Below are 24,480 nucleotides of genomic sequence, written 5' to 3'. Positions count from 1 at the left end.
CCAGATTGTCTAGTTCCTCCATTGTCCATTTTCTAGAGCCATGTATTGCTATTCTCAGAGACAGCAGATAGTTTATTACCTAACTACCATCTAATATGTCCATTCTTTATTGTTTCTCAACAAGAACTCCAATCGTAGTTGAATCCTAACCCTATGTTTTAGAGACAAGCTGAAGATGATGCGTTTTGTTTGGAAATATTTTTTTCTTGATTGCCAAGACTTTGAAAAGTGATTGAAAAAAATATAGGGATAGTGTTAGGAATAGGGTTATCCCTAGTAATTACTTAGAAAGTAAATTAAATTTATTTTAAGCCTCTGAAGCCTAAGAGAATTTAGTCTCCTTATGAAAATTCTAGGCATAGCTTTTGATTTTAGTCATCACTTGCTGAGAACACAGTTTCAGGTCTTTTCTCTTAGTTCTTACCAGAAGTATTATTTCACTTCAATGTCTTCTTATTAACAGCAAAACTGTAACGCTTTTCAGAGTTTGTATGCTTTGGGCTGTTAACAATAGCAACATGGGAGACTTGCGAGGTGAAATAGCCAGGGTTAATTTTAAGAATAAGTTAAGAAAAATTGAAGAAATGATTATATAAAGCTAATTTTTAAGAATGCCGGAACAATAGGAAATGATAGTATCAGAAGGCTTGTAATGTATATGATTTATTTATTTTTCATTTTATCTGAGTCACTAGATTCAATTACTGCTGTGCTTGCATTTTAAAACTGTTAATTTGAAGTTGCGCTGGTGTTTTGCATGGATAGTTATTTATTACCACTGCTGTGTTTGCAGTCTAATTGGCTTCTGAACACATAAATAACGACAGCAGTGAGAACTTCCATCCAACTTGTTCTTGCTCCATTTCAGTCTCTTTCTCTCGGACTGACCTCTCTAGCATAGCAGCTATAGTCCAACAAAGCACATTAAGTTTGACACACAGAACAAACAAAGCTGTAGTCAAGGTGGACCACAGATGTTATTTCCAGATATCTGAAAATAACACGTTATATCCCATCTAGCAGTGAAGATTGTGTAAAGGCCTGTTTTGCTCACTGGAATGAGGGCGAGCGGTTAAATTCCCTTAAGGGGTCACTTGTGCGTAAAATGTAAGCATGTTCAACTGGCTCTTTTCACTTAGCACTCTTGTGCTCATGTTAGCTATAGACCATATGACTGAAAGTGCCAGTCATATGGTCTAAGTTGTTCTTGTAAAAGTGGCACATCAGCACCCATCCCAAGACAGTTTCAGTAAAATAATAAAATAAAGTAAAATAAAATAAAGTAAAATAAAATAAAATGCAGAGCTTTTACGTCAGATTGCTTAAAAATGATTTTGGCTGATAAAGACTGGTCAAGCACATATTTCAGTGTGGATTAAACACAAAAGTTTGCTTATTTTATAACTGCTATGTAAATTACAGAACTGCACATCATTCACCCATAAGCATCTGTGGAAATTAAATGAGTATGAATACAAATAAGAATTTTGATAACATAACTAAAAGAAACAATAAATATTAAACTATTGTCTTGGTCAAAATCCTGTAAGTGAACCCTCTGTTTAATCTTCTTTTCTTATCTATGGTAAAATTGGGTTAAAAAAACACTCATTCACATTAAACCCACAGCTTGAAACACTATGCTAAATGGTACAGAGTGTATTCAAAGGGCTACATAGCTGATACATCAGCGCCTAATTGAAGCTACTTTTGACACGTATTGTTCTGTTAAGTCACTGAGAATTATATGAGCCATATATTTTAAAGCTTTCCATGGGTTGCAGCATATTTACAGGGTTGGTGGGTCTGATGTTGACACATCTTATACATGGCCTATGTAAGGTGGTCATGTGGCTCAGGGCAAATATGGCTCAAAACTGTGGATAAGGAACACATTTGGGCTGAACATTGTATACAATCTCTTCAGTTCACATTTAGTTCAGTTCAATTCAATATCAGTTCAGATTTATCTATTTAACAGTGAGTGGTGTGTAAATACATAGTAAGTGAAAAAAGCTGTTCAAGGGAAACCCACAGCAGTGTACGCCTATTGCAGTGTAACTAAGGCAGCATTCAAGGTCACATGATCAAGCCCCAATGATATGGTTATCAAAAAGGAATGTTTCATGCAAATGGAGTCTAAATGGACCATGTTTCCCACCTCTGTTGGTGAGGGGGCTGTACAGAGCTAAAGCCACAAGGCAGGAGGTTGACACTCAAAGTGAAGGGAGCCAACTGATGCAAGAATGAGTCCTATTGGGCTAAGTTAGCGTGTGGGACTCTGGAGGCAGCTGTCAGGTACAGAGGAAGCAGAGTACAACTTTGTCAGTAGCTGAAATAAAATCTTTATTAACCCCAAATTGCCAGAAGGTAAAAAAAAATAATTTTCCAAAAGCCAAAAATGACATACAGTAGTTAGGCCACCCATCATCACTGATGATGACTGGTTGTTTTAAGGCTTTTCTGTTGCATTCATTGATGGCGATTAAAGGCTAAGACTAGATTCATATTTGACTTACACTCCCTGTGCAGACAGCTGAATTAATTAAAAGAGAAACATGTCTTTAATTAGACACTCATGAAAAAGATGACACTGTTAGCACTGTCAGACACCTTGTGGCATTTTGGTGCTGAATAATGTGAATATAGTGACAGATTTCAGTAAAATTGTCTGTTGACTCTGCGCGCAGGGTTGCATCAAGGCCAGTGGATTTGAGTTAACATGCCTGAAATTCATTGTACTTGGAAATATTTCATCACTATTATAGTCTGAGTCAGATTTCATAGGTTTCATTTCTGCTGGTCCATCTGTCGTGTCTGCGCTAAGCCTTATACAAATGTCTATAAAGAAACTATAGACAAAAAAACCTGCCATCCTCTGTCTGTGTGAGCTTTTTCATGCAGCCCACTGTGTTGACAAAAAAGCTGATGTCTATCTGCTCCAGCTGTCTGCAAACAGGCAGACTGAAAGGAGGAGACACAATCTTTTTTCCCTCTAAACTTTGGCTTCTATTGCATCATGCCTCAATACCTTCTCACTCAGCTTTAGTCCTGCTGCTGCTGCTGAAAAGCAGCCATAAAAAAGACTTAAGCTTAAGCTTTATTAACACGCAAGGATAACACTGTCACACTAAATGCAAAAATCATTCATAATCATATTTCCTGTGGCATGATGAGTTATAATGAGTTAAGTCATTTTAACAAAGGGATGGCTTTTGTAAACAAAATGAGAGGCAAGTTCATCAAATTTTGTGGCAAGTGCTTTTTTCCTTGGTGCAGGAAGCAGAAGACAGAACAGGTGTTGATTTAGAGAATGTGTTCAGATGCAGTTTTCGCTGTACACATGGAAATGAATTCGTTTCTTGTAGGCCTTCTTAAAGAGAGAACGAGGATTCACACGTTGGTTATATATAGCTTCCCGATCACTGTCTTGAGGCCATGCATGTGTCTGTAGACAGGTTTTGTCTGACCATCAGCACCTTTGTCTGTACTTATAGCCAGCAATCGGTGCATGATGCTTAATTCTCTCTAGCTATCTTCTGCTATCAATTAGAGTGTTTATGGGAAGGTGCTGTCAGAGTTACCATGGCAACTAATGTCATTGGCATTACATCCCCTGCAGGCCCATGGATGGAGCACTTGCAAGTATCACTGCACAGTGCATTTTAAAGATTCAAAATCTTTACCACTTGGGGATAGAGACAAGAAGTATGAAATACTTAGTCGTGTTGGCAGACTTGTGCTATATCAATTTCTGATCTTTAAAAGTTGTGCAGGCAATTATAAATGTTGATAGAGAGCTCTGACAAGTTATAAGATATTCCAAAAGTGTCTAGGAGGCAGAAGCGCTAGTTTACTGGGAGCAAGCCTGGAATATACTTATGAATTACCTGCTCCCACACTTTTACAAGCTGCTTTAGGATTGTGTCAAATGAAACTGTCTGACTTTACAACAGGCTATTATTCTGTAACACACTTTATGACAAGAAATGCTAAGAGAATTTTGAGTCTCCAGAACCAGAACCAGAGCTGCCTTCCCGAATGCAGAGGTCACATTTCCACTACGTAGTCACACAATTTGGCATTTTATGGACTTGGAGCGAGTTTACATTTAACAAGAAGAGTTCTGTTACTTTGATCTGTGTTTAGGACATTTCTAATTGGCTTTGAAAAAGTATTCAGTGTATGGTATCCAGTGACCCCTATCCTCTTCCATACACAAGGGTAAAAAAGTTAAAAAAAAAAATAACCCTGGTAAAATAAAGAATTAGAATAACACAAACAGTAATATCAGTGACAAAAAGACAACAATGTTTTTAGGTTGTCTGTGGTCTGGTGACATGGAACTATATTTTTATGATGATCAAATAGTGTTTGTACTGTAGGCTGCTACTGTTTATGTGTAGTCGCTGGTAGACTTTCTTCAGCTTTGATCTGGGACTTTAAGAGAAATATATCATATTTAGACCAAAATAACTATGTTTCTGTTAGAGATGGGCTGGATGTTTGCTGCGTTCCTTAATGACAACTGCTTTTGGGTCATTTCTAATAGCTAACATTAATGTGAGCGTTGGCCAGGTAAACATTTATAGTACCTGCTTGATACTTCCATGTTTTTGAAAGGGAAGCTGTACTCACTCCTCAGAATTCCCCATGAAGTGTCGTTCAGTGTGGTGAATATCACCTGTTGTTCATAGGATGGCCTTCCTATGAGCAGTGAAACTGTGTGAAGCTGAATCAGCCAGAGAAGGTGAAGATGACACTGCTAGCATCAATGCACTAGTCTGATCTGATATCTGATAATATTGTTTTTTAAGCCTTTAAAGGAGCATGTTGTGGCTCCAATGAAGAAAAGTGAGCATGTTAACAGTCTCAGAAATACGGTTTGCCCTGTGCTGCGATGCAATGTTTTCAAATATTATGATGGTGAGGTGTTAATTACTAATGTTAATAATATTTCAGTGTCCAATCCATCATTACCATGTTACCCCCTATTGATCCTCTACCTAATCCCCCCAGCCAAGGTGTGAAAAGTTTTTGGGTGAATCCACTGTGAAACTTAGCCCCACCATATCATCTGATTTACTGAGGTCAAATGGCCCAGGATGTGAGTGGGCGTTAAGGCGTCTGGGAAGGGATCCCAAAACTGGATTATTGATGGCAGACAGTTGGTGTCATAGACCACCGCCTCTGTTCAAAGATGGTCGTTCACAGTGGACATAGATTACTTCTTTCAGTCCTCTTTCAAACCATCTGTCATCTCTGTCCAAAATGTGAACATTGGCATCCTATAAAGAGTGACCTTTGTCCTTTAGATGCAGATGTACAGCTGAGTCTTGTCCTGTCCAGGTAGCTCTTCTATGTTGTGCCATGCATTTATGAACTGGCTATTTGGTCTCTCCAATGTAGAGGTTAAGCATTGCACAGCACACACTATGTTGTTAAGTTTGTGTTTGGGATGAACCAGTTTATGTCTGAGTGTGTGGCTGGGTCTGAAGTACACTGGGATGTCGTGCTTGGAGAAGACTCTACTGAGTTTCTGACAAACCTGCTACTTAAGGGATGATGATGTTGTTCTGTTTGTCCTTAGTTGGTGTCTGACCTTCTTTTCTGTGCCTCTTTGCTGATTTCATGAAGGCCCAATTAGAATAAACATGTTTTTAGAGTTTTCTTTACATGTGTTCCTCTTCTGACTTAGAGGAAATGTTTTCTACCCGGTGTTGTAGGGTCCTGATTACTCCAAGTTTGTGTTCCAGAGGGTGGTGGGAGTCAAAGAGAATGTACTAGTCTGTGTGTGGGGCTTCTGGTAAACTTCAGTGTTGAGGTTTCCATTCAGTGCTTTGCAAATTTCTATTCAGCTCCAATATTGAATCATTTTGTATATGGTTGTGGCCAACAGGGAAGAATGTTCAAAAATGACCAGAAATTCATAAATATGCTGCAACTAGGTTTAAAAACTTGTATTACGTGTATGCAATTACAGTAAAATGTGAAGAGTAGTATCGGTATCGTGTTATATATCATAGGGGCGATCGTGGCTCAAGAGTTGGGAGTTCGCCTTATAATCGGAAGGTTGCCGGTTCGAGCCCCGGCTTGGACAGTCTCGTCGTTGTGTCCTTGGGCAAGACACTTCACCCGTTGCCTACTGGTGGTGGTCAGAGGGCCCGGTGGCGCCAGTGTCCGGCAGCCTCGCCTCTGTCAGTGCGCCCCAGGGTGGCTGTGGCTGTGGCTACAATGTAGCTTGCCATCACCAGTGTGTGAATGGGTGGATGACTGGATATGTAAAGCGCTTTGGGGTCCTTAGGGACTAGTAAAGCGCTATATAAATACAGGCCATTTACCATAATGTTAAATATAATAATATATTTTAATGCTTGTGTAAATAACTCAACATAAAATATTTGATATTTCAAAAAGATTTTAGTGTTAATAAAATGGCTGAATGAAGGGAGGTTTGTAACTTTTGATCGTGTTGGCATGTATTTCTGGAAGAGCAGACAGGATCATTATCTTGGCATATTTTGTTTGCCTGGAATGCAGGAAGGACCCCGACTGTAGTGTTTTGCTTTCTTTTTTCTTTTATTTCCTGGCAGACCAGGCCACATACTTGTTTTTCATTGAAAATGTTTGCAAACGATCAAATTGTTGGTTTCAGTATTGAAAATCTGGCTATAATAGTTTTTGGCTTTAAACATTTTTAAACTTTATTCTGACATTTAACTGTTCTGAAAAACTATCAAGTCCCTGGTGACCTGTTTAGAGTTAGACGTATGGTTACGGTCATGTTCATATCAACCCCTTCATATCTTTTTTTTTTCCAAATGGAAATTATAAAACAGAAGAATTCTAAGGAAGAAATACTTGACCTAAAAACTAACATCTTCTGTTAATCAAACTATGGATGTTCAGAATGTGGTAAATATAAGGACACTGTAACCCAGACCCTAAGTGTTTCATTGGTTAATGTAAACGTCGTATTGTTTTCAAGGCAAAAGTTCTCACAGTCTTCAAAAAGAATTACTGCCTGGGAGTGGGTGCAAGTTGTTTCAGTGTTTAGAAGAAAAAGAACATGTTGTGAAAGGTAATTGAGATATAAAATGAAATGTTCTGACTATGACTTTATAAGGTGTCAGCCAGTAATGAGTGGTCAGCCTTCCTGTTAGAGGAAGGAAGCATTAAAATGTGTGGCTACCTGTCTGTGGAAGGTGACACTGATGAGATGTAATCTGAGCCGTCTCTGGAGTAAGAAAAAACCCACTAGCCTCCATTTATCTCCACTGTGAGTTATGGCTCCTCTTTATCTGATGGAGCACTTAAGTCGCTAGCCCTGCCTTGTTTTCAAGTATTCTTTTCACTTACACCCGATCGATCACTGTTGCCAAGTGTTAATGATGAGTCATACTATTAAATGTGATGACCTGCGGCCATTCTCTGTTACCTTGCTTTCTTTCACAGGCAGACTCCTGTAATTAAGGCTCAAGTAGATGCAGTTTGAGAAGTGGGTTGAAGCCAAAACTCAATTATAAATAGCCTTTGCATGCATGCTGCTGAAGAAGAAATGTTAAGCACGGTTTAAAAGTATTAATGCTGCACTGGTTTCTGTCGCCTGGGGTGATTAATGTTTTCTTTAAACTGATGGTGAGATAAAATACTGCTGTACAACTGGCAGCATAATCATTTACTGAAATTAATGGCCAACACCAGGCTTCTTAATTCATACTGTTTTCATTTTTCCATGAAGTCTGTTGGGAATATATGATGAAAGGCCTAATGCAGAGGTCTCTGGTTGGACTGAAGGGGTTTTCACACTCATTAATAAAGTAATTTGACAAAACAGGATGTGACATTATTGCATAATGAAAAGACTCCCTATGCTCATAGCGATCTGTTCTTAAACTGTCAAATGTGTGTGGAGGAGGAAAAAAACAGCGTAGATAAGTGATCTTTTCGACTTTTATCAAGTTAATGTCAAAGGTCAGTGAATCCCTTTAGATTGGCTGTCACATGGGATAATAAAACCATGGGAAAGAGCCATTTGTGCTGCTCGTATGTGGGCTATTTCAGATAGTGGCTGAGCTACTTTCATTTAATGCCATGCTGAATTATTCATACGATAAGAGTGAATCAAACACTTACTTTAGAATTAGTGATGTCTGGCCCTTATCAGCGTGGGTTTTCTTTTGATAAAAACAGTCAGTAGCCCCCCTGAAAACCTACACACGTTTTAAGGCTGGCTTAATTATGGCTTTATTTTATTTTGTTTTAGTGAAGACAGAAAAATTAGAATGAGAGATGAAACACGAGTCAAACTCTAGAAGTCAGACGACAGAGACTCAAATCCCTCAAACCTGTCTTTGACAACCATCATTTGAAATGTACGTGTGTCCCTTCTGTTTTTTTAATCCTTGTTATGAAGTGTTATTGTTCATTAGAAACCAACAGTGGATTGATGCAAAGAAATAAGAAAATTCTTTGAAACGCCTGAATTTGAAAGTTTTAAAGTTGTCTTATTAATTTGTAAACCGGCACAGCAGTGATCTTGACGTTGTGTACAAACCCAAAGCTTAAGATGGAGTAATAAATCAATCTGTCAGCAAAATGACTGAACCTCACTTCTATGGCGTTATTTCTGTGCCTCTATTCTGAGTGCACGCAAATAATTTTTGCAAGTACAAATGTTGCATTTAGGATAAAATTATTTTGAGCGAAGAAAAGCTTAATTTGAGCGAACAAAATTCATTGCTGCGTGCAAGAAATGTATTTCAGCGTTTGCTAATATCCATATACATTGACAATAACAGCCCTCTTGCTCAGTTGTTGACATTTGCTCAGATCTCTGCTCTGTGTGCTGACAGCCATTGCAGACCTGCTCTCAGTGTGTTGCTCCCGCTCTCAACATCTCTCATTTTCAAGTTACAACTCACCTTTCCTTCTTTTCCTGGTTCTCAAACAAGTCAACAACACTAAATCAATTTTTTAAATACACATCCAACTCCAGATGGAATTCACATTTTTAAAATATGGAAAAGCCACAGCCCAAAAGGTGCAACAGCTGTCAGCATTTACTATAACAAGTTGTCACCTTCTGTCACAACTCCACAAAACCTTCAGTAGTAAGAAAAGACAACATTATGCAACCTGTTAGAATTCAGAATCGAGAAACAGGTGGGAAGTGTTTCTGTGTCCCCTCAGGACAAAGCTTTCTCCTACAATACATCAAGAGTTTTTGTCACAGGATAGAATAAGGCGGAAATTTGTTTCAAGTCAGGGTACAGAACATCCACTGGGATGTAACCTAGATGTTTTTATCTGCTCAGATCTGCTGCCATACCTGCTGTGTCTCTGACTCAATACTGTTGCTCTGTTGACCTTGGGGGAGACAGGAGGCTGGCAGAGAAAATAGGATCTATAGTTTATTACCCTGCAAAAAAGAAAGCTGCTAACCTCTGAGCCAGTTTGTTTCAGATTGTAGTTGATCACACATGGGAAGAACATTTACACAAGCAACTGCAGACAGAGTGTCTGGATGGTGCTCCTGTTGAGGAAGTAGATAGATTGTGTAAAATCTCTGAGGCTGCAATTAGAAGTGCTGAAAGAAACACATCCCAGGCCAGAGGTCCCATTCTTCAGCCCTGTTCTGCTGAGTCTTCCCTTTCACTTTCCTCTCACCTGCACATAGTACAGCGATGAATGAGCATTTCCTTCACTTTTGCTCCTTCAGCACAAACATTATCACCTTCTCTCTCTCTCTCTCTCTCTCTGTGTGTGTGTGTGTGTGTGTGTGTGTGTGTGTGTGTGTGTGTGTGTGCGTGTGTGTGTGTGTGTGTGTGTGTGTGTGTGTGTGTGTGTGTGTGTGTGTGTGTGTGTGTGCAGAAGTCTTGAACCACCAGTCACTGGGAAATAAGGGCATCAATTTATTGAACATGCAAACGTACACGGAGATACAGAATACAAGGCAAAAACAGAGTTTGTACAAATGTACTGAGGTGGTCATGAACACATTGATTCTTCAACGCAGTCAAGTTTTCTTGTAATTTCTTTAAATAGTCTTCAGGAATACATCTCCAGGATTCTTAAAAGACATTCCAAAGCTCTTCTTTAGATGTTGGCTGTCCTTTCTCCCGTTCTCTGTCAAGAGGATCTAACACTGCTTTCTAACACTGTCATTAAGTGATGATGTATGAACCCTGCTCCCAGGCCCAAACTCTTTATTAAGTCTGTTGTGTTTTTAACATGTTTTGATACTTTGTATCTTGTTCTATTTATTCTGAACAAGCCCCTAAAAACAGTCAGTGACCACTGTCAGCCCGTCTCTGTTTTTATTACCACTATTGATTTTAAAGCTCAGTTTTTAAAACCTTATGATGTAGCTACAGCCCAGCCCATGCAGCAATATATTAATGACTAACCTCGTATTGTGGATGGATTAAAAGAGAGTTTTTCCTTTCTACTGTCACCAAGTACTGCTAATACACACCATTCCTTTAAAGCTTGTGTATTTTTTGGAATAGCTGTGAAGTCTGAGTCTCTTCAGGCTATACTGGGTAACCGTCAGTTATGATTGTGACTGGCTGCAAGTAGGAACAAGGACAGTGCTATTTGTGCTTAATCAGCCTACCCTGGATAAATTGTTAAACCAAAAGGAATGAAGGAAATGGGCTAAAAAATGGAACTGACTTAACCAGTGAAGCTGAGGGTGTGCCTGTATTATTTCATGATTGGGTGGGGCTTCTCCTACACAAGCACTCTGAAATGGGGGAAACACTGGTGGACTGAAACACCTAAAACTAGGACAAGAGTCACATACAATAGGGCCATCCATTCTGAACTGGCAGCTACATCTAAAATGTGGATGAATGCCTAGACTTTTAGTGGTTATCTTGAGTAGAGATCACTGATCTAGCACATTGCTCCCTTCTTTGACAAGCGGCAGCCATTTGATCATTTTTCACCATTGAAGGTTGAGAAGATTATTATTGAGCAGCTTATAATATTAACTTAATAAACAAATTAAATGGAAATGATTTGCACATCGGTAATTGTAATTGGTGCTGTACCTGCGTATGCATGCAAAGCACGATGCATTAAAGCTGCGGTCAAAACAAATGACAACAGGCAAAACTTTAATTTATTCAGTCAGAGGTTGTTGTAATGTGCTTTTGTTTATTGCCAGTATTAGTGTCAACATATTCATGCAGATCTTGATTCTCTCTAAGGCTGACTTGCATCTCTTTTTTTGCCACCGTAATAAATATGTTGCCCAGTGAACACTTAGAGTCCCAGTGGTATGATCGTTTTCCACTCCACTGATCTGACTTAGGTTTAATGAGGCTGACACCTTCACGCTCCACATAATGAACCCACCTGTGACTTTGCTAACTTATGCGACCTCATTCTTTAGATGTGAGTGGGAAGTATGTGTTTCGTTGCATCATTTACACTAATTACACCATGCTAACTTTGCATTTAGTGGTGTGACTGCTTCTTTGTTACGTTACAGGAGAGGTATCACAGATGTTACCTTCAGAGCAAGGTTGATTCTCTCTTTATCTGCCTTTGCACTTTTCCCTCTATAAAAAATGCATGTATATATAACACACCTTCTCTGTGGTGACCAAGGTCTGTGCCTTTAGCCTATAATCATTTACTGCATACCAAGGTTTATAAGCAGGCAGCTCAATCTCTCTTTTTTGGATAATATATATAGTTCAGCCAAACAGCGTACCTTTAGAGACATAATCCACAACATTTTAGTTCTTCATGTCTGCTTGCCATTTCTTATTGCTTGTAAAGCATAATAGTGTCAGTAGAGTTGTTAGCACTCAAGACATTTAAAAGGTAGTTCTAGTTTAACACAAGCTGTGTTGTAGTTTTTTATTATTTGTCATTGTCAACCTGCCTTTTTGCAATACTTTTTATTTTCTTTTTACAGAAATGTCCTTTTAAAGTCCACTGTGCACTCTGTTGGTATAGTTAGTGGTATAGTTTTATGGTGGAGACTAGAGGTGGGAATCACCCGACGATACGATATTATCACAATACTTAACTCACGATACGATATTATTGCAATTTTCTTTATATATTGCGATATTCTGAGTATTGCAATACGATATTTTGCAATTTATCACTTTTTTCTACTGCTGATTCTGTCCATAAAGGTAAACTTTATCAATATTCATTTTATCTAATAACAAAGTCTCACACTCAGTCTTTCTCTCTTTTCAGTCAGTTTTATTGCTGACAAACTGAATTACTGTATTACAGTCTAGTCCAACTTAACTGAATGCAACCATCTGGTACAATTATAGCTATTCTGAACTGTGCAATTTGTAAAAACTATGCAGCTCATTCAGCAACTGAAGAATTTGAAAGTAAATTAAAACAAAATATAATTTTACATTAAATAAAAAAAGTTTTAAATTTAAATAAAATAAAACATGTCTTAAATTAAAACAAGTAAACTGTCATGTTTATTGCTGCCCTAAAAAAAAGTTAAACATATTTGGACAGTGAAGGAATGTCAGGATTCTTGCTCAGAAAAAGGATCAACTTGCTCTGAAGTCAGAGTGTCCGTTTTGCTGTGACGATGTCTCCAGCGGTCGAGAAGACTGTTTCAGCCGAGACACTAGTACCTGGGATACAAAGGTATCTTTTTGCCAGCGTGGCCAGGAAAGGATAGACTTGCTCATGGAATTTCCACCAGCTTAGTGGGTCTTCTGTGAGTGCCAGTGGCGTGACCTCCTGGTATCTTTTCACCTCCTCCTCAGCTGTGGCAGACAATGATTTTGGTGGGGCTCCAACATCACCATAAGTCTGACCAAGTAAGTCTGTTAACCCACAGGACTTCCTCATCTTGGCTGGTATGAGAAGGGGTCTGGGATTTTGTTCCTCATGATGTTCATGGGCTTCTGGCTCAGAGACAGGCTGCTGCCTCTTTCCTTCCTGTAGAAAACCCACACACATACAGAGAAAGGGAGAAAATAAATATTTTATATATTTTAGTATGCAGTAATATGTTGTTTTTCCTTTAGCAAATTATAATTAATGTATTTAATTGTTAAATAGAACCTTACCAATATGACAAAAATATTACTGATCTACTAATATTGTAAGTAAGTTATTTAAATTATAACACCAGAATGTTTGCCTTACCTGAAGGGTTATAGCCTCAGCAACCACTCTGGCATAGGTTTCCTGTCTTTCCTCTGGTGACAGGAACAGCAGGGTTTTAAAGCGTGGGCCGAGAGCTGATGCTATGAAGATGGAATTCCTCTCAACAGTGCTGGCATCTTCTTAAGATGTTGACTGATACTTTGCTTGATGCTTCTGACCAGTGCTGTGGCACGGATGTTGTCTTGGGTGTCATGCAACAGCTGTGCTAGCAGCGGTGCTACGAGAGACAGAGTAGGATTCTTTTCCTCAGACATCACAGTAGTCGCAACTTGTATTGACTTTAAGGCCCGGACAATTTCTTCAGTGTTCCCAATATCTGTCTCATTTAGAGTAACAATATCTGTGCTACTCTTTCTGACTTCGGGAGACAGCAGCGCCGCACAAATCGCAGGTTGTTGTTCAAGGAAACGCTGGAGTATGTCATAAGCACTGTTCCATCTCGTGCAGACGTCAGTCTTAAGCTTGTGAGTCGGGAGCTGTTACATTTTCTGTTTTTGCTCCAGAGCGTGCTTTGCCACTGTGCTTCTATTGAAAAACCAGTTATGCGCCACACTCTCCCCAAGACTCTGGCTACTGCAGGCAGGTTTAAGGCTTGTTGTGATGCCGAATTGAGCGTATGGGCAAAACACTTCACATGCAGGTATCCCGCTAGCTGAGTGGCAATTATCATATTAGAAGCATTGTCGGTGACAACCACCAGATTTTTGTCGGCAATCCCCCATTCCTGTGCTGCATTTTGCAGGAGATCGGCAATGTTCGCTCCGGTGTGACTTTCATGGTCGAATTTGGAGAACGTAAGACAGCAGTCGCCAGTCCGCTGTGAGATAATGAGCTGTTATTATCATGTTTCGACTGTGTGGCAGGCAGGGATTGGACCCAAACGCAAACTCACTGGAGACAGGATTGAACTCAAAAGGGCAGCTTTTATTGCTGAACACAAAAACTCTACAAAATCTAAACTGGGAAGACTAACAAAACACACAGGGAGCTACAGGTAGAAACACACAGCATGAGGGAGACTACGACACTGACAAAGAGAAACACAGGGCTTAAATACATACATACATACATACTATAAACATCAAAATGAACTAAAACTCAAAACACTGGGTCATAAGACCCAGGATCGTGACAGTTATAGTCACATATGAATCCACAGCCCGTGAGGTCCATGCGTCGCAAGTTAATGCAACCCTTTCTGCTGTGCTCAAACTTTCCACAACTTTACGCTTCATGTCTATGTAGAGATTGGGTACGGCTGTGTCCACGAAAAAACGTTGTGATGGTATCACCTGGGTTCCAGCGTCTTGAGCATGTAAGCCCTTGTTTTCCACAATGCTGTAAGGATGCAGGTCTTTGCAGATGAAGTACGTGATAGATTGTGTTATTTTCTTAGCTCGCTCTGAATGGGAACATAGCTTTGTTAAGCTGAGAGTGTCCAGGGTCGGTTGATTTTTCAGTAGAGCTTGCTTTGCCGTCCTCGGTTAATACTATTTTTGGATGGTGCCATGTAAGATGGGCCCTCATGTTTGTAGTACTTTATTTTCATATGACACACCTTGCAAATCCCGTGTGTCATATCCATCTCATTTGTTCCATTCTTGTTAAAAAAATCCAAAATACGTCCAGACGTTTGATTTAAACGCAGATGGCGCTTTCCTGAGTTCTTTCTCTTCCTCCATCTTTGTTTGATCAACTTTCCCATGTGCTGACCTAACCTCCGCTGACCTCACTAGAGAAAAAGCTCAACCGCACCATCTGGTAGACTGGATGTTTTTGTAACAAAATATCAATGTCTGCTGTCCCTGTATCGATACATTATTAGCAAACAAAATATCGCGATACTACGCAGTATCGATTTTTTTCCCCCACCCCTAGTGGAGACGCTCTTCGGGCTAGGAAAAATAGTTGCAATGTGCTCCTAATCAGACAAAAAACCTAACAAAACAGAACAGAATAGAGTTTTGACTGGCTAAACGGAGGATTGGTGGACTCAAAAGCAAAACCCAAGCAAAAATAGGGAACATATGAACATACTAAACAGCTAATTGTGACGAAGGGGACATTTCTTGCTAGGGGATAGTGAACAACAGGGGTTGGGCGTGGTCAAAGGGAGAAGAGACAGGAATTAGTCCAGGCAGAGTTTATATTGTCAAGGAGATTTTCATGAGTCAAAAAGGAACTAGTCAGAATGGTTACTGGGGATCCACGCTTATCCAGGCAAAGGACCAGACTCCCACTGGTCATGAATATGGGGAAGCAAGAGCTATCAGATGGTTGGCAGGTGAAAATTGATGGCGGTTTGTAGAATGTTGCTGAGGAAGCCGACAGATGAGTATCTGATCTAGGTAAGGCGAGTGACAACCAGTGTCCTATGAAGATGGGTGAGTATGTGGTCTGGAACTGCACACAAGACCGGCAAGGCATATGTTAGAGATGAGGACTATGTTGTTAGTATACAGAGCAGACTTTAATGCTGGCCTGTTTACCACACTGAGTAAGATGATGATCTGGCAAGGTCTGGATGGCAGCGCTGGTCTCTTTGTACTGCGGCTGATTAGGCTGATGAATCCCAGGTGGTTTAGCCAGGGAGTGGAAAGACTCCAACATCTGCCGCACACCTTCAACACTCAAAGGAGTCAAAACATTCACCGACCAGTGGCAGACTATAACAAATAGAACATTACATCAAGCCAAACAGTGTCACATAAACACAATTTCACATGAGGTCAGGTTTAAAATACTCATATATGTTGGTCAAAATCAATATATACTTTATATATACTGAGTTTCTGAGGATGATGATGCTGCTGAGAAGAAACATGCTAACCTCTAACTGATGTAGAGAGTGCAGAATCCAAATATGAAGGACTAACACTGAAACCAGAAACCAGCGTTTTATCCAGCCTTGTGGGAATGTGCAGACTTGTATCTATGTAGAGACTTCTTTATGATGTTGGCTATCATCATAAAAACAATAGACAATTTTCTAGGCAAATAAAAGGGTGTGCAGATAACTGTGAGAGAATCCACATTTAGTGAGCAGCTGTGTGATAGGGTTTTGATTTCATACACCAGTTTTGGCTGATGTAGAAACCATCATTGCATCCCACTGCTCGAGAGAGCCACTGGTAGAGCAGTAAAAAGTCTTGTTCACATGCAGCCTTCTTTCTGTTAGTCAAATGGATTTGAGAGAGGAAAATGGTAAATGGCCTCTTTCTTATATAGCGGTTTTCTGTTCTATCTGTGCTTTACACAACTTACCTTATTCACCCAGTTACACGAGCACTTTTTTATGCTGTTTCTAAGTGCAGATATCAGTAGGCTCATCCTGCCTGCCAGAAAGTGAATGTTGGAGAGGATCAGGCTATGCGGTTTCCCTAATGTCTTAACCGAACTAATGCTCCCCCTCTCTTGCCCCTCTTCTGTGGCCTTTGTTTTGATCATGGGAAGATCAGTGATAAATTAGGCAGAAGTGCCCAGAAAAAACTGTCTCGTTAATGGACACATTCAGAATTGCTTCATTCCAGGGACCCAGAAACACACAACAAACAGGGAAAGCAACACCACCATAGGACTGCACCATCTTGGTCATAGTGCTCTGTAGAAACTGAATCAATTTTGGAGCCAGCCTGGAGTTAGAGTTAGTTAGTTTTTTTTTAATTTTTTAACCAAGATCGCCACTTTTTTTCTGATGTGAGCAGAAATTGTAACGGAAGATGAATTTCATGTATGGACATGTCTTTACATTTTCTTAAAATCTGGAAGTATTCTTTTAATATTACTGTAAATGACATTTCAGCATTATATTTACATATTGATAGATGTCACAGCAGGAAATAGTGCCATCTTCACTCCAGGCCTCAAGAGAATTATATGCATTTTCCTCGTCTAGCGATGCATCTCTGTAGATTGTTCACAGGCTGAGCTCCCTTCACTGGAATAACTCCAGATTTGGCTTTGGTGACTTTCACTGCCTCAGTTGATGTGATTTACTCCAGGCCTCCAGCTGATGATCTCTGCATTATTTGTCAACACAGCCAAGCATTACTTATTAATGAGTTCTTCATACTTTATTAAACTTACTGTCATAACACCTCATCAGGGACCAGGCAGGGAGTCCGCTCATCCTCCTCCCGCTGGTGAAAAATAACTCTGTCAAGCTGAAACCTGAAGTTGTTTATTTCTCATATTTACTGCATTTTGTTCCCGGGATGTGACATGCCACTGATCACAGAGCCCAGAGGAAGTTAGATCAAACTTTAAAGGATGGAACTGCTTGCCAAAAGCAAAACTTGATGATGTGTGCTGGCCATCTTAGAGGAGACTGTGTAACTTAAGAGGTGTGCTTTCATCAGTCATCTGGGCAGGCAGGACATCAGCTTTGGCTCGCTCGTTCATCACCACATATCTTTGGTGTTGGCGTCCATTTACAGAGCTTCACAGCTGATGATTTTAGCAATCTAAGGTTATCACCTGCTCAACAGCAAGTGTCATTATGCCAAACTGGCCTAGTGCCAACCAACAGGACCACATTCACCATTGTCATCTACCCTGAACAGCTTGCTTTATTTTAGGACAGACCTCTGCTTCGGTATCCCATGAAGGCCTGCTGTCATCTTTATGGATGCCACTCATTCACAAACACAGCATCCATTTTTGCCATGGCGTTTGTTAAGGAGTTCTCTAGAGGAGGCTTAGTGCCAGGGCCAAATTATGTGAATCCCTCCCTTAAAGATCCAATAATGGCTGAATGCCAGCTCAGTAGTGTCAGTCTGTGTTTCTGTAACACACTTACTCCTCTGTTTAATCCACTTCAAAACCCCACGGGCTATCCTCAGAAGTCTGTGTCTGTCATTTCTTGAATCGTGTTTATCTGCAGTGTTGTAATACAAACACCTGGACAGAGCAGATGTGATCCAGTTTCCCTGAATACTTTTACAAAGACAAAAAGGAGATAATCTCATCTTTACCTGAATCTGGCACAATGTTGCACCATCTCAGACTGAATGATCAAAGACAAGAAAAACAAGTTAATTGGCACTCCCCTGAGACTCTGAGCTGGAGGATAGAAGCAGCCTGTCTGCAAACAGTAAAAATATTCTCTTTGAAATTATGCAGCAAAAAAGTTTGTACAGTATGTCATTCAGACAGGCTGTTTAAAGTTGAAACCAGACAGGACTCTAAAATATTTTGTTGTTGTGCAAAGTTTTTACTGAACTGGCACATTACAGAGCTAAAAGTTTCCCTCATCAAACCTGGGCTCTGTCTTGTTAGCCTAAAACAAATCTGCAGTAAAGAAATCTTCCATAAATTCCATTCAAAAAGTATTCAGAATTCTTTACTTTCTGTACACTCAATTTAAATTTTAGTTCGTCAGTTTTTTACTGTTTTTCTAAATGTTCTAATCATGTGGTGTGGTGCCAGCTGCATATCTTCATTATGCTCAGTATCTCAGTGTTTGTACAAAGTCTGTGGTAGGACAGTAGAGTGGCAGTTGTCATAAAGTTGGTGGAGACTGTCTTTGTGTTCCATTTTATGTTAACTTAGTTTCACCTCACCCTGTGGTCGGGAACAGTCTTTGCAAAGGATTTGAAAATATTTTCAAAGGTACTAGAGTTAGGAACTACATCAATTTGGCTACTAAAAAATGACCTAGAAATAACCATTTGGTTAAATTTGGGAAAACAACATAATTCACATTGAAATCTGTCCCTGTACAAGGCTACTCTGCATGTTTAAAATGAACGCAGCTTCAGCTTTGCTTCACTTTGACACCAAAGGACAGCTTGTGTCCAGCTGAGACATGGCTTTGACAAAACTCTTTTATTTGAATAACAGATTAATAACGTGAAAGCAGTTTTTACAAATTAAAAATCAGAAGCTCAAAATTAATTTATTTGTAAGTTTCAATCCTGAAATCAATCATTTATAGAATCCACTCTGGCAGCAGCCAGACCTGGATCATGCCGGATCCGTTAAAGCCAACTGAGCCCATAAGCTGAGCCAGACTTTGTTTAGGGGGCGGGGCATGGCAATCACAAACTAAAGTTTGGCCACTCCACACTAGGGGTGGTTGGATTGATCCAAATATCTATATAATTGACTTAAAAATGTAAATATAATATTATAAACTATTTGGCCTATAGCCACTAGATAGATACACAAACATCAGTTTTCGACCATTTCAATTACCGTAATGGTTTTAGCCATGCCACCCTTTCTGAGGATTTTTTCTGACTCTGGCACAGCACAAGGTCCAAGGCACTCTCAGGTTCGTTGTCCATAAAAATAGGTGCCACATTATCCTGTGACAAAAGCACAAGTCTGACAAAGCTCAGTAAAGACAGCTAAATGTCTTTAGTATCTAGTTCAGTTGTAATGTAAGTATAGTCAGGGGCGTAATTTCCAGGGGGATTAGAGGGATTTATTTATTTATTTATTATTTATTTAGACAGAAATCTGGACCTCCCCTCCCCCAATGTGTTCACCACAAAGTTACGCCGATGAGTATAGTATGTGTCTTTTTGTCGCCAAAACATGCACAGATATATTCTATTAAGAGTGTAACATACACTAGTTCCTCATTGGCAACTCAAAAGAAAAAGGACTGATAACTTCAGGTCATGCGCCTCATTGTATCTTTTCCGAAAAACATGGTTGTTGAATCATTGACCTGTGACTATTTTTACATAGGTGATCTATTCTAAAATAGCTTGTGATGGTGTGATGTTGGATCACAGCTTCTAGGTGAAATAAATGTTTAATGTTAGTAGCACCTTGGCAGTCCATGGGCAGCTACAGCGTGCCTGTCTACCTGTAGCGACCTGGTGTTAGATGGGGGTTAGTGTTAAAGTGTTCACTGCAGTCAATGTCTATATTATATTCAGTATGCATTTTATTTATTACTGTTTTTGATCTTAATGGAGTTTTTTGTTCTTTTGTTTTGCATTTCTTCTGTTCCTGATGAACTCCACTGTTGCTTCCGTTTCTTTTTTGCTCCACTTGTCAACCAGTCTACACTCAACCAAGACACACTCAAGACACACTCATCCATGTCAAGCAATGTGCAGTTGGGTGTTTGGAGGACTCCAAGAAGCACGTTTGGATTAATTGACAACTCCTCTCTATAGGCTTTTCATAGGCACAAATCAACATAATTGCATTATCAAACATAAGGTGCTTCATGTCCCTACTAGACCCCAAAAAAGGCAATAGCACAATTCTTAGTAAGCCACATTTACCTAATTTTACTAAATATTTCCAGATGTCTGGTCATTACTAAGAAAAGTTGTTTTAGATCTTGATTTAATTTCTGATTCTATAAAGATATCTATGTTTTTCTAGTTTTAATACTTTAAAGATGTTTAGGCTTAGCAGTTTAGCAATTAAGTGCACTATTGTGAAGGCTACATCACTCTTTATGGAGCATTATCTTAGCAGGCTACAGAATCAAATTCAGCAGCAATCCCAACAGATCAGCTAAAGTCAATGACAGTCGTCAGGTGATGTGGACTATCTTTCTGCTCGGAGGTCCATGAGCAGAGACATGCTGCCAAATATTCCCGACTGAAAATGGAATAATAATCCTACTTTAACAAAAGTGCACCTAAAAGAAGTGACACACATTCTGATAAATGTGTCAAACCTTATCGTTATCAAGGCATACATTTTAGAAACGTGATTGTCTACTTTTTTAAAATCAGCCAATTGCAGCACACTGCATTTAGTCATCAGTCCTGGTCAGACTGTGTGCCTCTAACAAAATAGTGGTGTCTGCAGAGTCTTTATTATTTGTCATTTTATTTCTGTACCTCAATGTACCAACGTCTTAGTTTCAATTAGACATGGGTAGAAATGAGCATGTATTCAAATTTAGCTGAGTTCTCTGGAGTTCATGCCACAGTTTGATAGAAACCTGCCTTCCTTCTAGTCATCCATTGATCTCACCATCCATAACAAGGTTTAATTCATTGAGTTCAATTGCCTCCCTTTCAAGTTTTAAGAAGGGTAGTTAATAACAAGAGCTGTTTTGTGGGATCAGATGTACTGACAGTTAAAATTACAATTAAAATTATAAATGACAACTGGACAACAAACAACTAATAAGTACTAAACATTAATGAGAAGTAAAATACAAGGATATTCTGATGTCTAAGCGCCTTATTGAACCACAGGGCAGGAAAAGTAAAGAAAATACTTGAAGCTGCCACTCATTTATCCTCTGTGTGAGCAAAACAGGCAAACACAATCTGGCTTCTTAATTCTAATGAGCCTAAATGGGTCTAAATGTCATGGAACAAGAACAGTGGCGGGAGCCTGGCCGACCCCTGTCATAGTAGTAATAGTTGACTGGCACATACAGGCTGCCATGGGAGCTGGGCAATTATGTGTGCAGACAAACTCCCTTATCTCTAATGAACACTTGCAGTAGTCTTAAAAGCTTTCACATCTGTCCTAGCAAAGAGGGTGGTTGGGTGGAGAGGGTGGGGAGAGGAGTTCTAGATGTCTTTCACCATCATGCAGTCTCCTCTGAACTGCTTCAGTAATCTGTCTTTTGAGAGAAAGTGGGGAGTTGATCATTACTCTGGAGGGTTATTTAAAGGTTGAACAGAAAGTTTGGGCACCAAGCCCTAATCTTGGTGTCTCGTCTCTTAAGGTTCCCTTTTCATTCCTAGCGCATTCTATTCATACATCAGCCTGCTGATTGAGCAGTTTCTCCTACTCCATGTACCAAAAAAATGTTTAAATTAACTTCAGCAAGCAATTAATTCTCATCCGTGCTATATAGCCACGGGCCATGTGCAATAACTGCACACAGCTTAAAAGGAAACATGCATTCCTCTACCCAAGCACATGAATAGAGTCAGTAGTCAGCCAGCTCTGTTCTAGGATGCCCTCTGGACCCAGTGGAGGTGGTGAGTGACAGGAGAACGGCGGCTAAGCTGTCATCCCTGATGGACAACATCTCCCACCCCATGCAGCAGACTGTGACAGCACTGAGCAGCTCCTTCAGTGGGAGACTGCGGCACCCACGGTGTGGGACGGAGAGATTTCGCAGGTCTTTCCTCCCCACTGCTGTCAGACTCCATAATAAAGACTTTAACTGATCAAGCACACACATCCATACATATGCAATAATACTAAGTGCAATAATCCTTTCTGTCATCGTTGTATTTTTACTCAGTTGTATATAGTATTTGTATTTGTATTCTATTTTTATCTTATTGTATATTTATTTTATTTTATTCTACTGTATATAGTATTTTATTTTATTCTATTCTGTACAGTTGTGTACTGTATTTATTCTTATTGTATTCTAATTTTTGCCTCATAACTTTTGCACTGTCCACTTCCTGCTGTGACAAAACAAATTTCCCACGTGTGGGACTAATAAAGGTTATCTTATCTTATCTTATCTTAGAAGTGCCTTGAGGCTACTTTTGTTGTGATTTGGCGCTATATAAATAAAATTGAATTGAATTGAATAGAAGTCATCCCACCATTAATATATGTTTTAGTTTCAACATCTCACATTTTTTAAGGGATTTATGATATTAAGCTCAGTAATTCATGTGGTTATAGATATTTTACAAAATTTTCCAGTATTGAGTATGCAGCATCATGTGGACAAACACAGGGGAAAAAAGAAATCACTCCATGTTGCAAGCTCAAATATGGTGCCACATAAGTGTTGGACATGGACAGAGTTGACCAAGGAAGTGGTTGGCCAACAATGCCTCACTGGTGGACATCTGTGTTGATTTATATAATTGGTTGATTGAAATATCTTCTACTCTTTGCCTATTCTATTTAGAATGTCTAAAATAGAACCTGACTAATTTATTGGTTGGAGGATATTATCAGCTAATATTAGCTATTTTTAATCTGTTTTTTTATCAGCATTGATAACAGCCAGTTATTAAAACCTAAAATTTGTCTGAAAGAGAAAAAACACATTAATGGCAAATGGCCTGTATTTGTATAGCGCTTTACTAGTCCCCAAGGACCCCAAAGCGTTTTACACATTTAGCCATCCACCCATTCACACACACACATTCACACACTGGTGATGGCAAGCTACGTTGTAGCCACAGCCACCCTGGGGCGCACTGACAGACACATCACCTTGTTTAGGTCAGATTTTTAAATCACATATTGTAAAAGGTCTTAAATTTCACTGATGGGCCCCAGTCTGTAGTATGTTTTTATCTGTGTCTTTTATGGGTGACTGTAGCTCAGGAGGTAGAGCAGGTCACCTACTGATTGGAAGGTCGGTGGTTCGATCCCTGGCTCCTCCAGTCTGCATGTCAAGTATCCTTGGGCAAGACACTAACCCCAACTTGCTCTCCGACACATCCATCGGAGTATGAATGTCGTTAGAAAGAGAATGGGTGTGAATGAGGCATGTTGTATAGAGCACTTTGAGTACTCCGTGAGAGTAGAAAAGCGCTATATAAGAATCAGACCATTTTAGGACAATCTAGACACACAGTTTGCCTTGGTTGCCATTAACAGTGACTGAAGCTGGGAAAGATGAGAGGCCAGCACCTTTTTTCTTTGTAGTTTGTGAATGCACATTGTGGATAAACCACAGGTCTTTGATGGTAAACTGATGGGAGAGCAAGGTGCAAGGCAAACGAGAAGTCCCTGACTGCAGTGTGCAATTCAGGGAGAGGCTCAACGTAGTTTGGCTCAAATGTTTGACTCCGCCCATCTGCTGCTACATTCAACTGGATGGGGAAGACTGCATGAGGGCAGTTGAACAGCTGCAAATGCCTGATGGCCTGAGGGACTTTGCAGAACTGAAGAAAATATTTATGTTCTGTTTTAGTTCCCAGTTTGATTCCGAGACATGCTGAAGTTATTAAAGTGAGGCAATTGTAAGTTTTTCTGTATTTTAAAAAACATGAATAAAGCCATATTCGAATGCTCATTGTTCAGATGCACAAGCATCACTTCAGTCTCTGATCTCCTTACTGAAACTGATATAATGTAATGTATAAAAGAAATTCAGCATGTGCACATATATACACATGTCATGGCCAACCAGGGTAATTTTGTGTTATACTTAAAGAAAATATAGGCAGCATGGAAAAAACTATGGATTGTAAAAATGTCAACTACCGTATTTTCCGCATTATAAGGCGCCCTTAAAATCCTTTAATTTTATCAAAAATCGACAGTGTGCCTTATCATCCGGTGCGCCTTATGTATGAATACTGACCTTATGTATGCTTACTGACCTCGAACCAATTTTATGTGGTACATGGCGTTCAAAACTCTGTCAAAAAAATGTTTTGGTAC

General features: G+C 39.6%; 1 protein-coding gene across 3 annotated transcripts in view; it reads left to right on the top strand.

Moving 5' to 3' along the window:
- The window catches only part of LOC113037374 (heparan sulfate glucosamine 3-O-sulfotransferase 5), a 123,792-nt gene that overhangs the window by 5,423 nt on the left and 93,889 nt on the right, over window positions 1–24,480 (top strand). The window lies entirely within an intron of this gene.

The sequence above is a fragment of the Astatotilapia calliptera genome, chromosome 15, assembly GCF_900246225.1.
Source record: "Astatotilapia calliptera chromosome 15, fAstCal1.2, whole genome shotgun sequence".
NCBI lineage: Eukaryota > Metazoa > Chordata > Actinopteri > Cichliformes > Cichlidae > Astatotilapia > Astatotilapia calliptera.
Note: the sequence above shows the minus strand (reverse complement) of the source record. Positions and strands in the feature narration are given on the sequence as shown.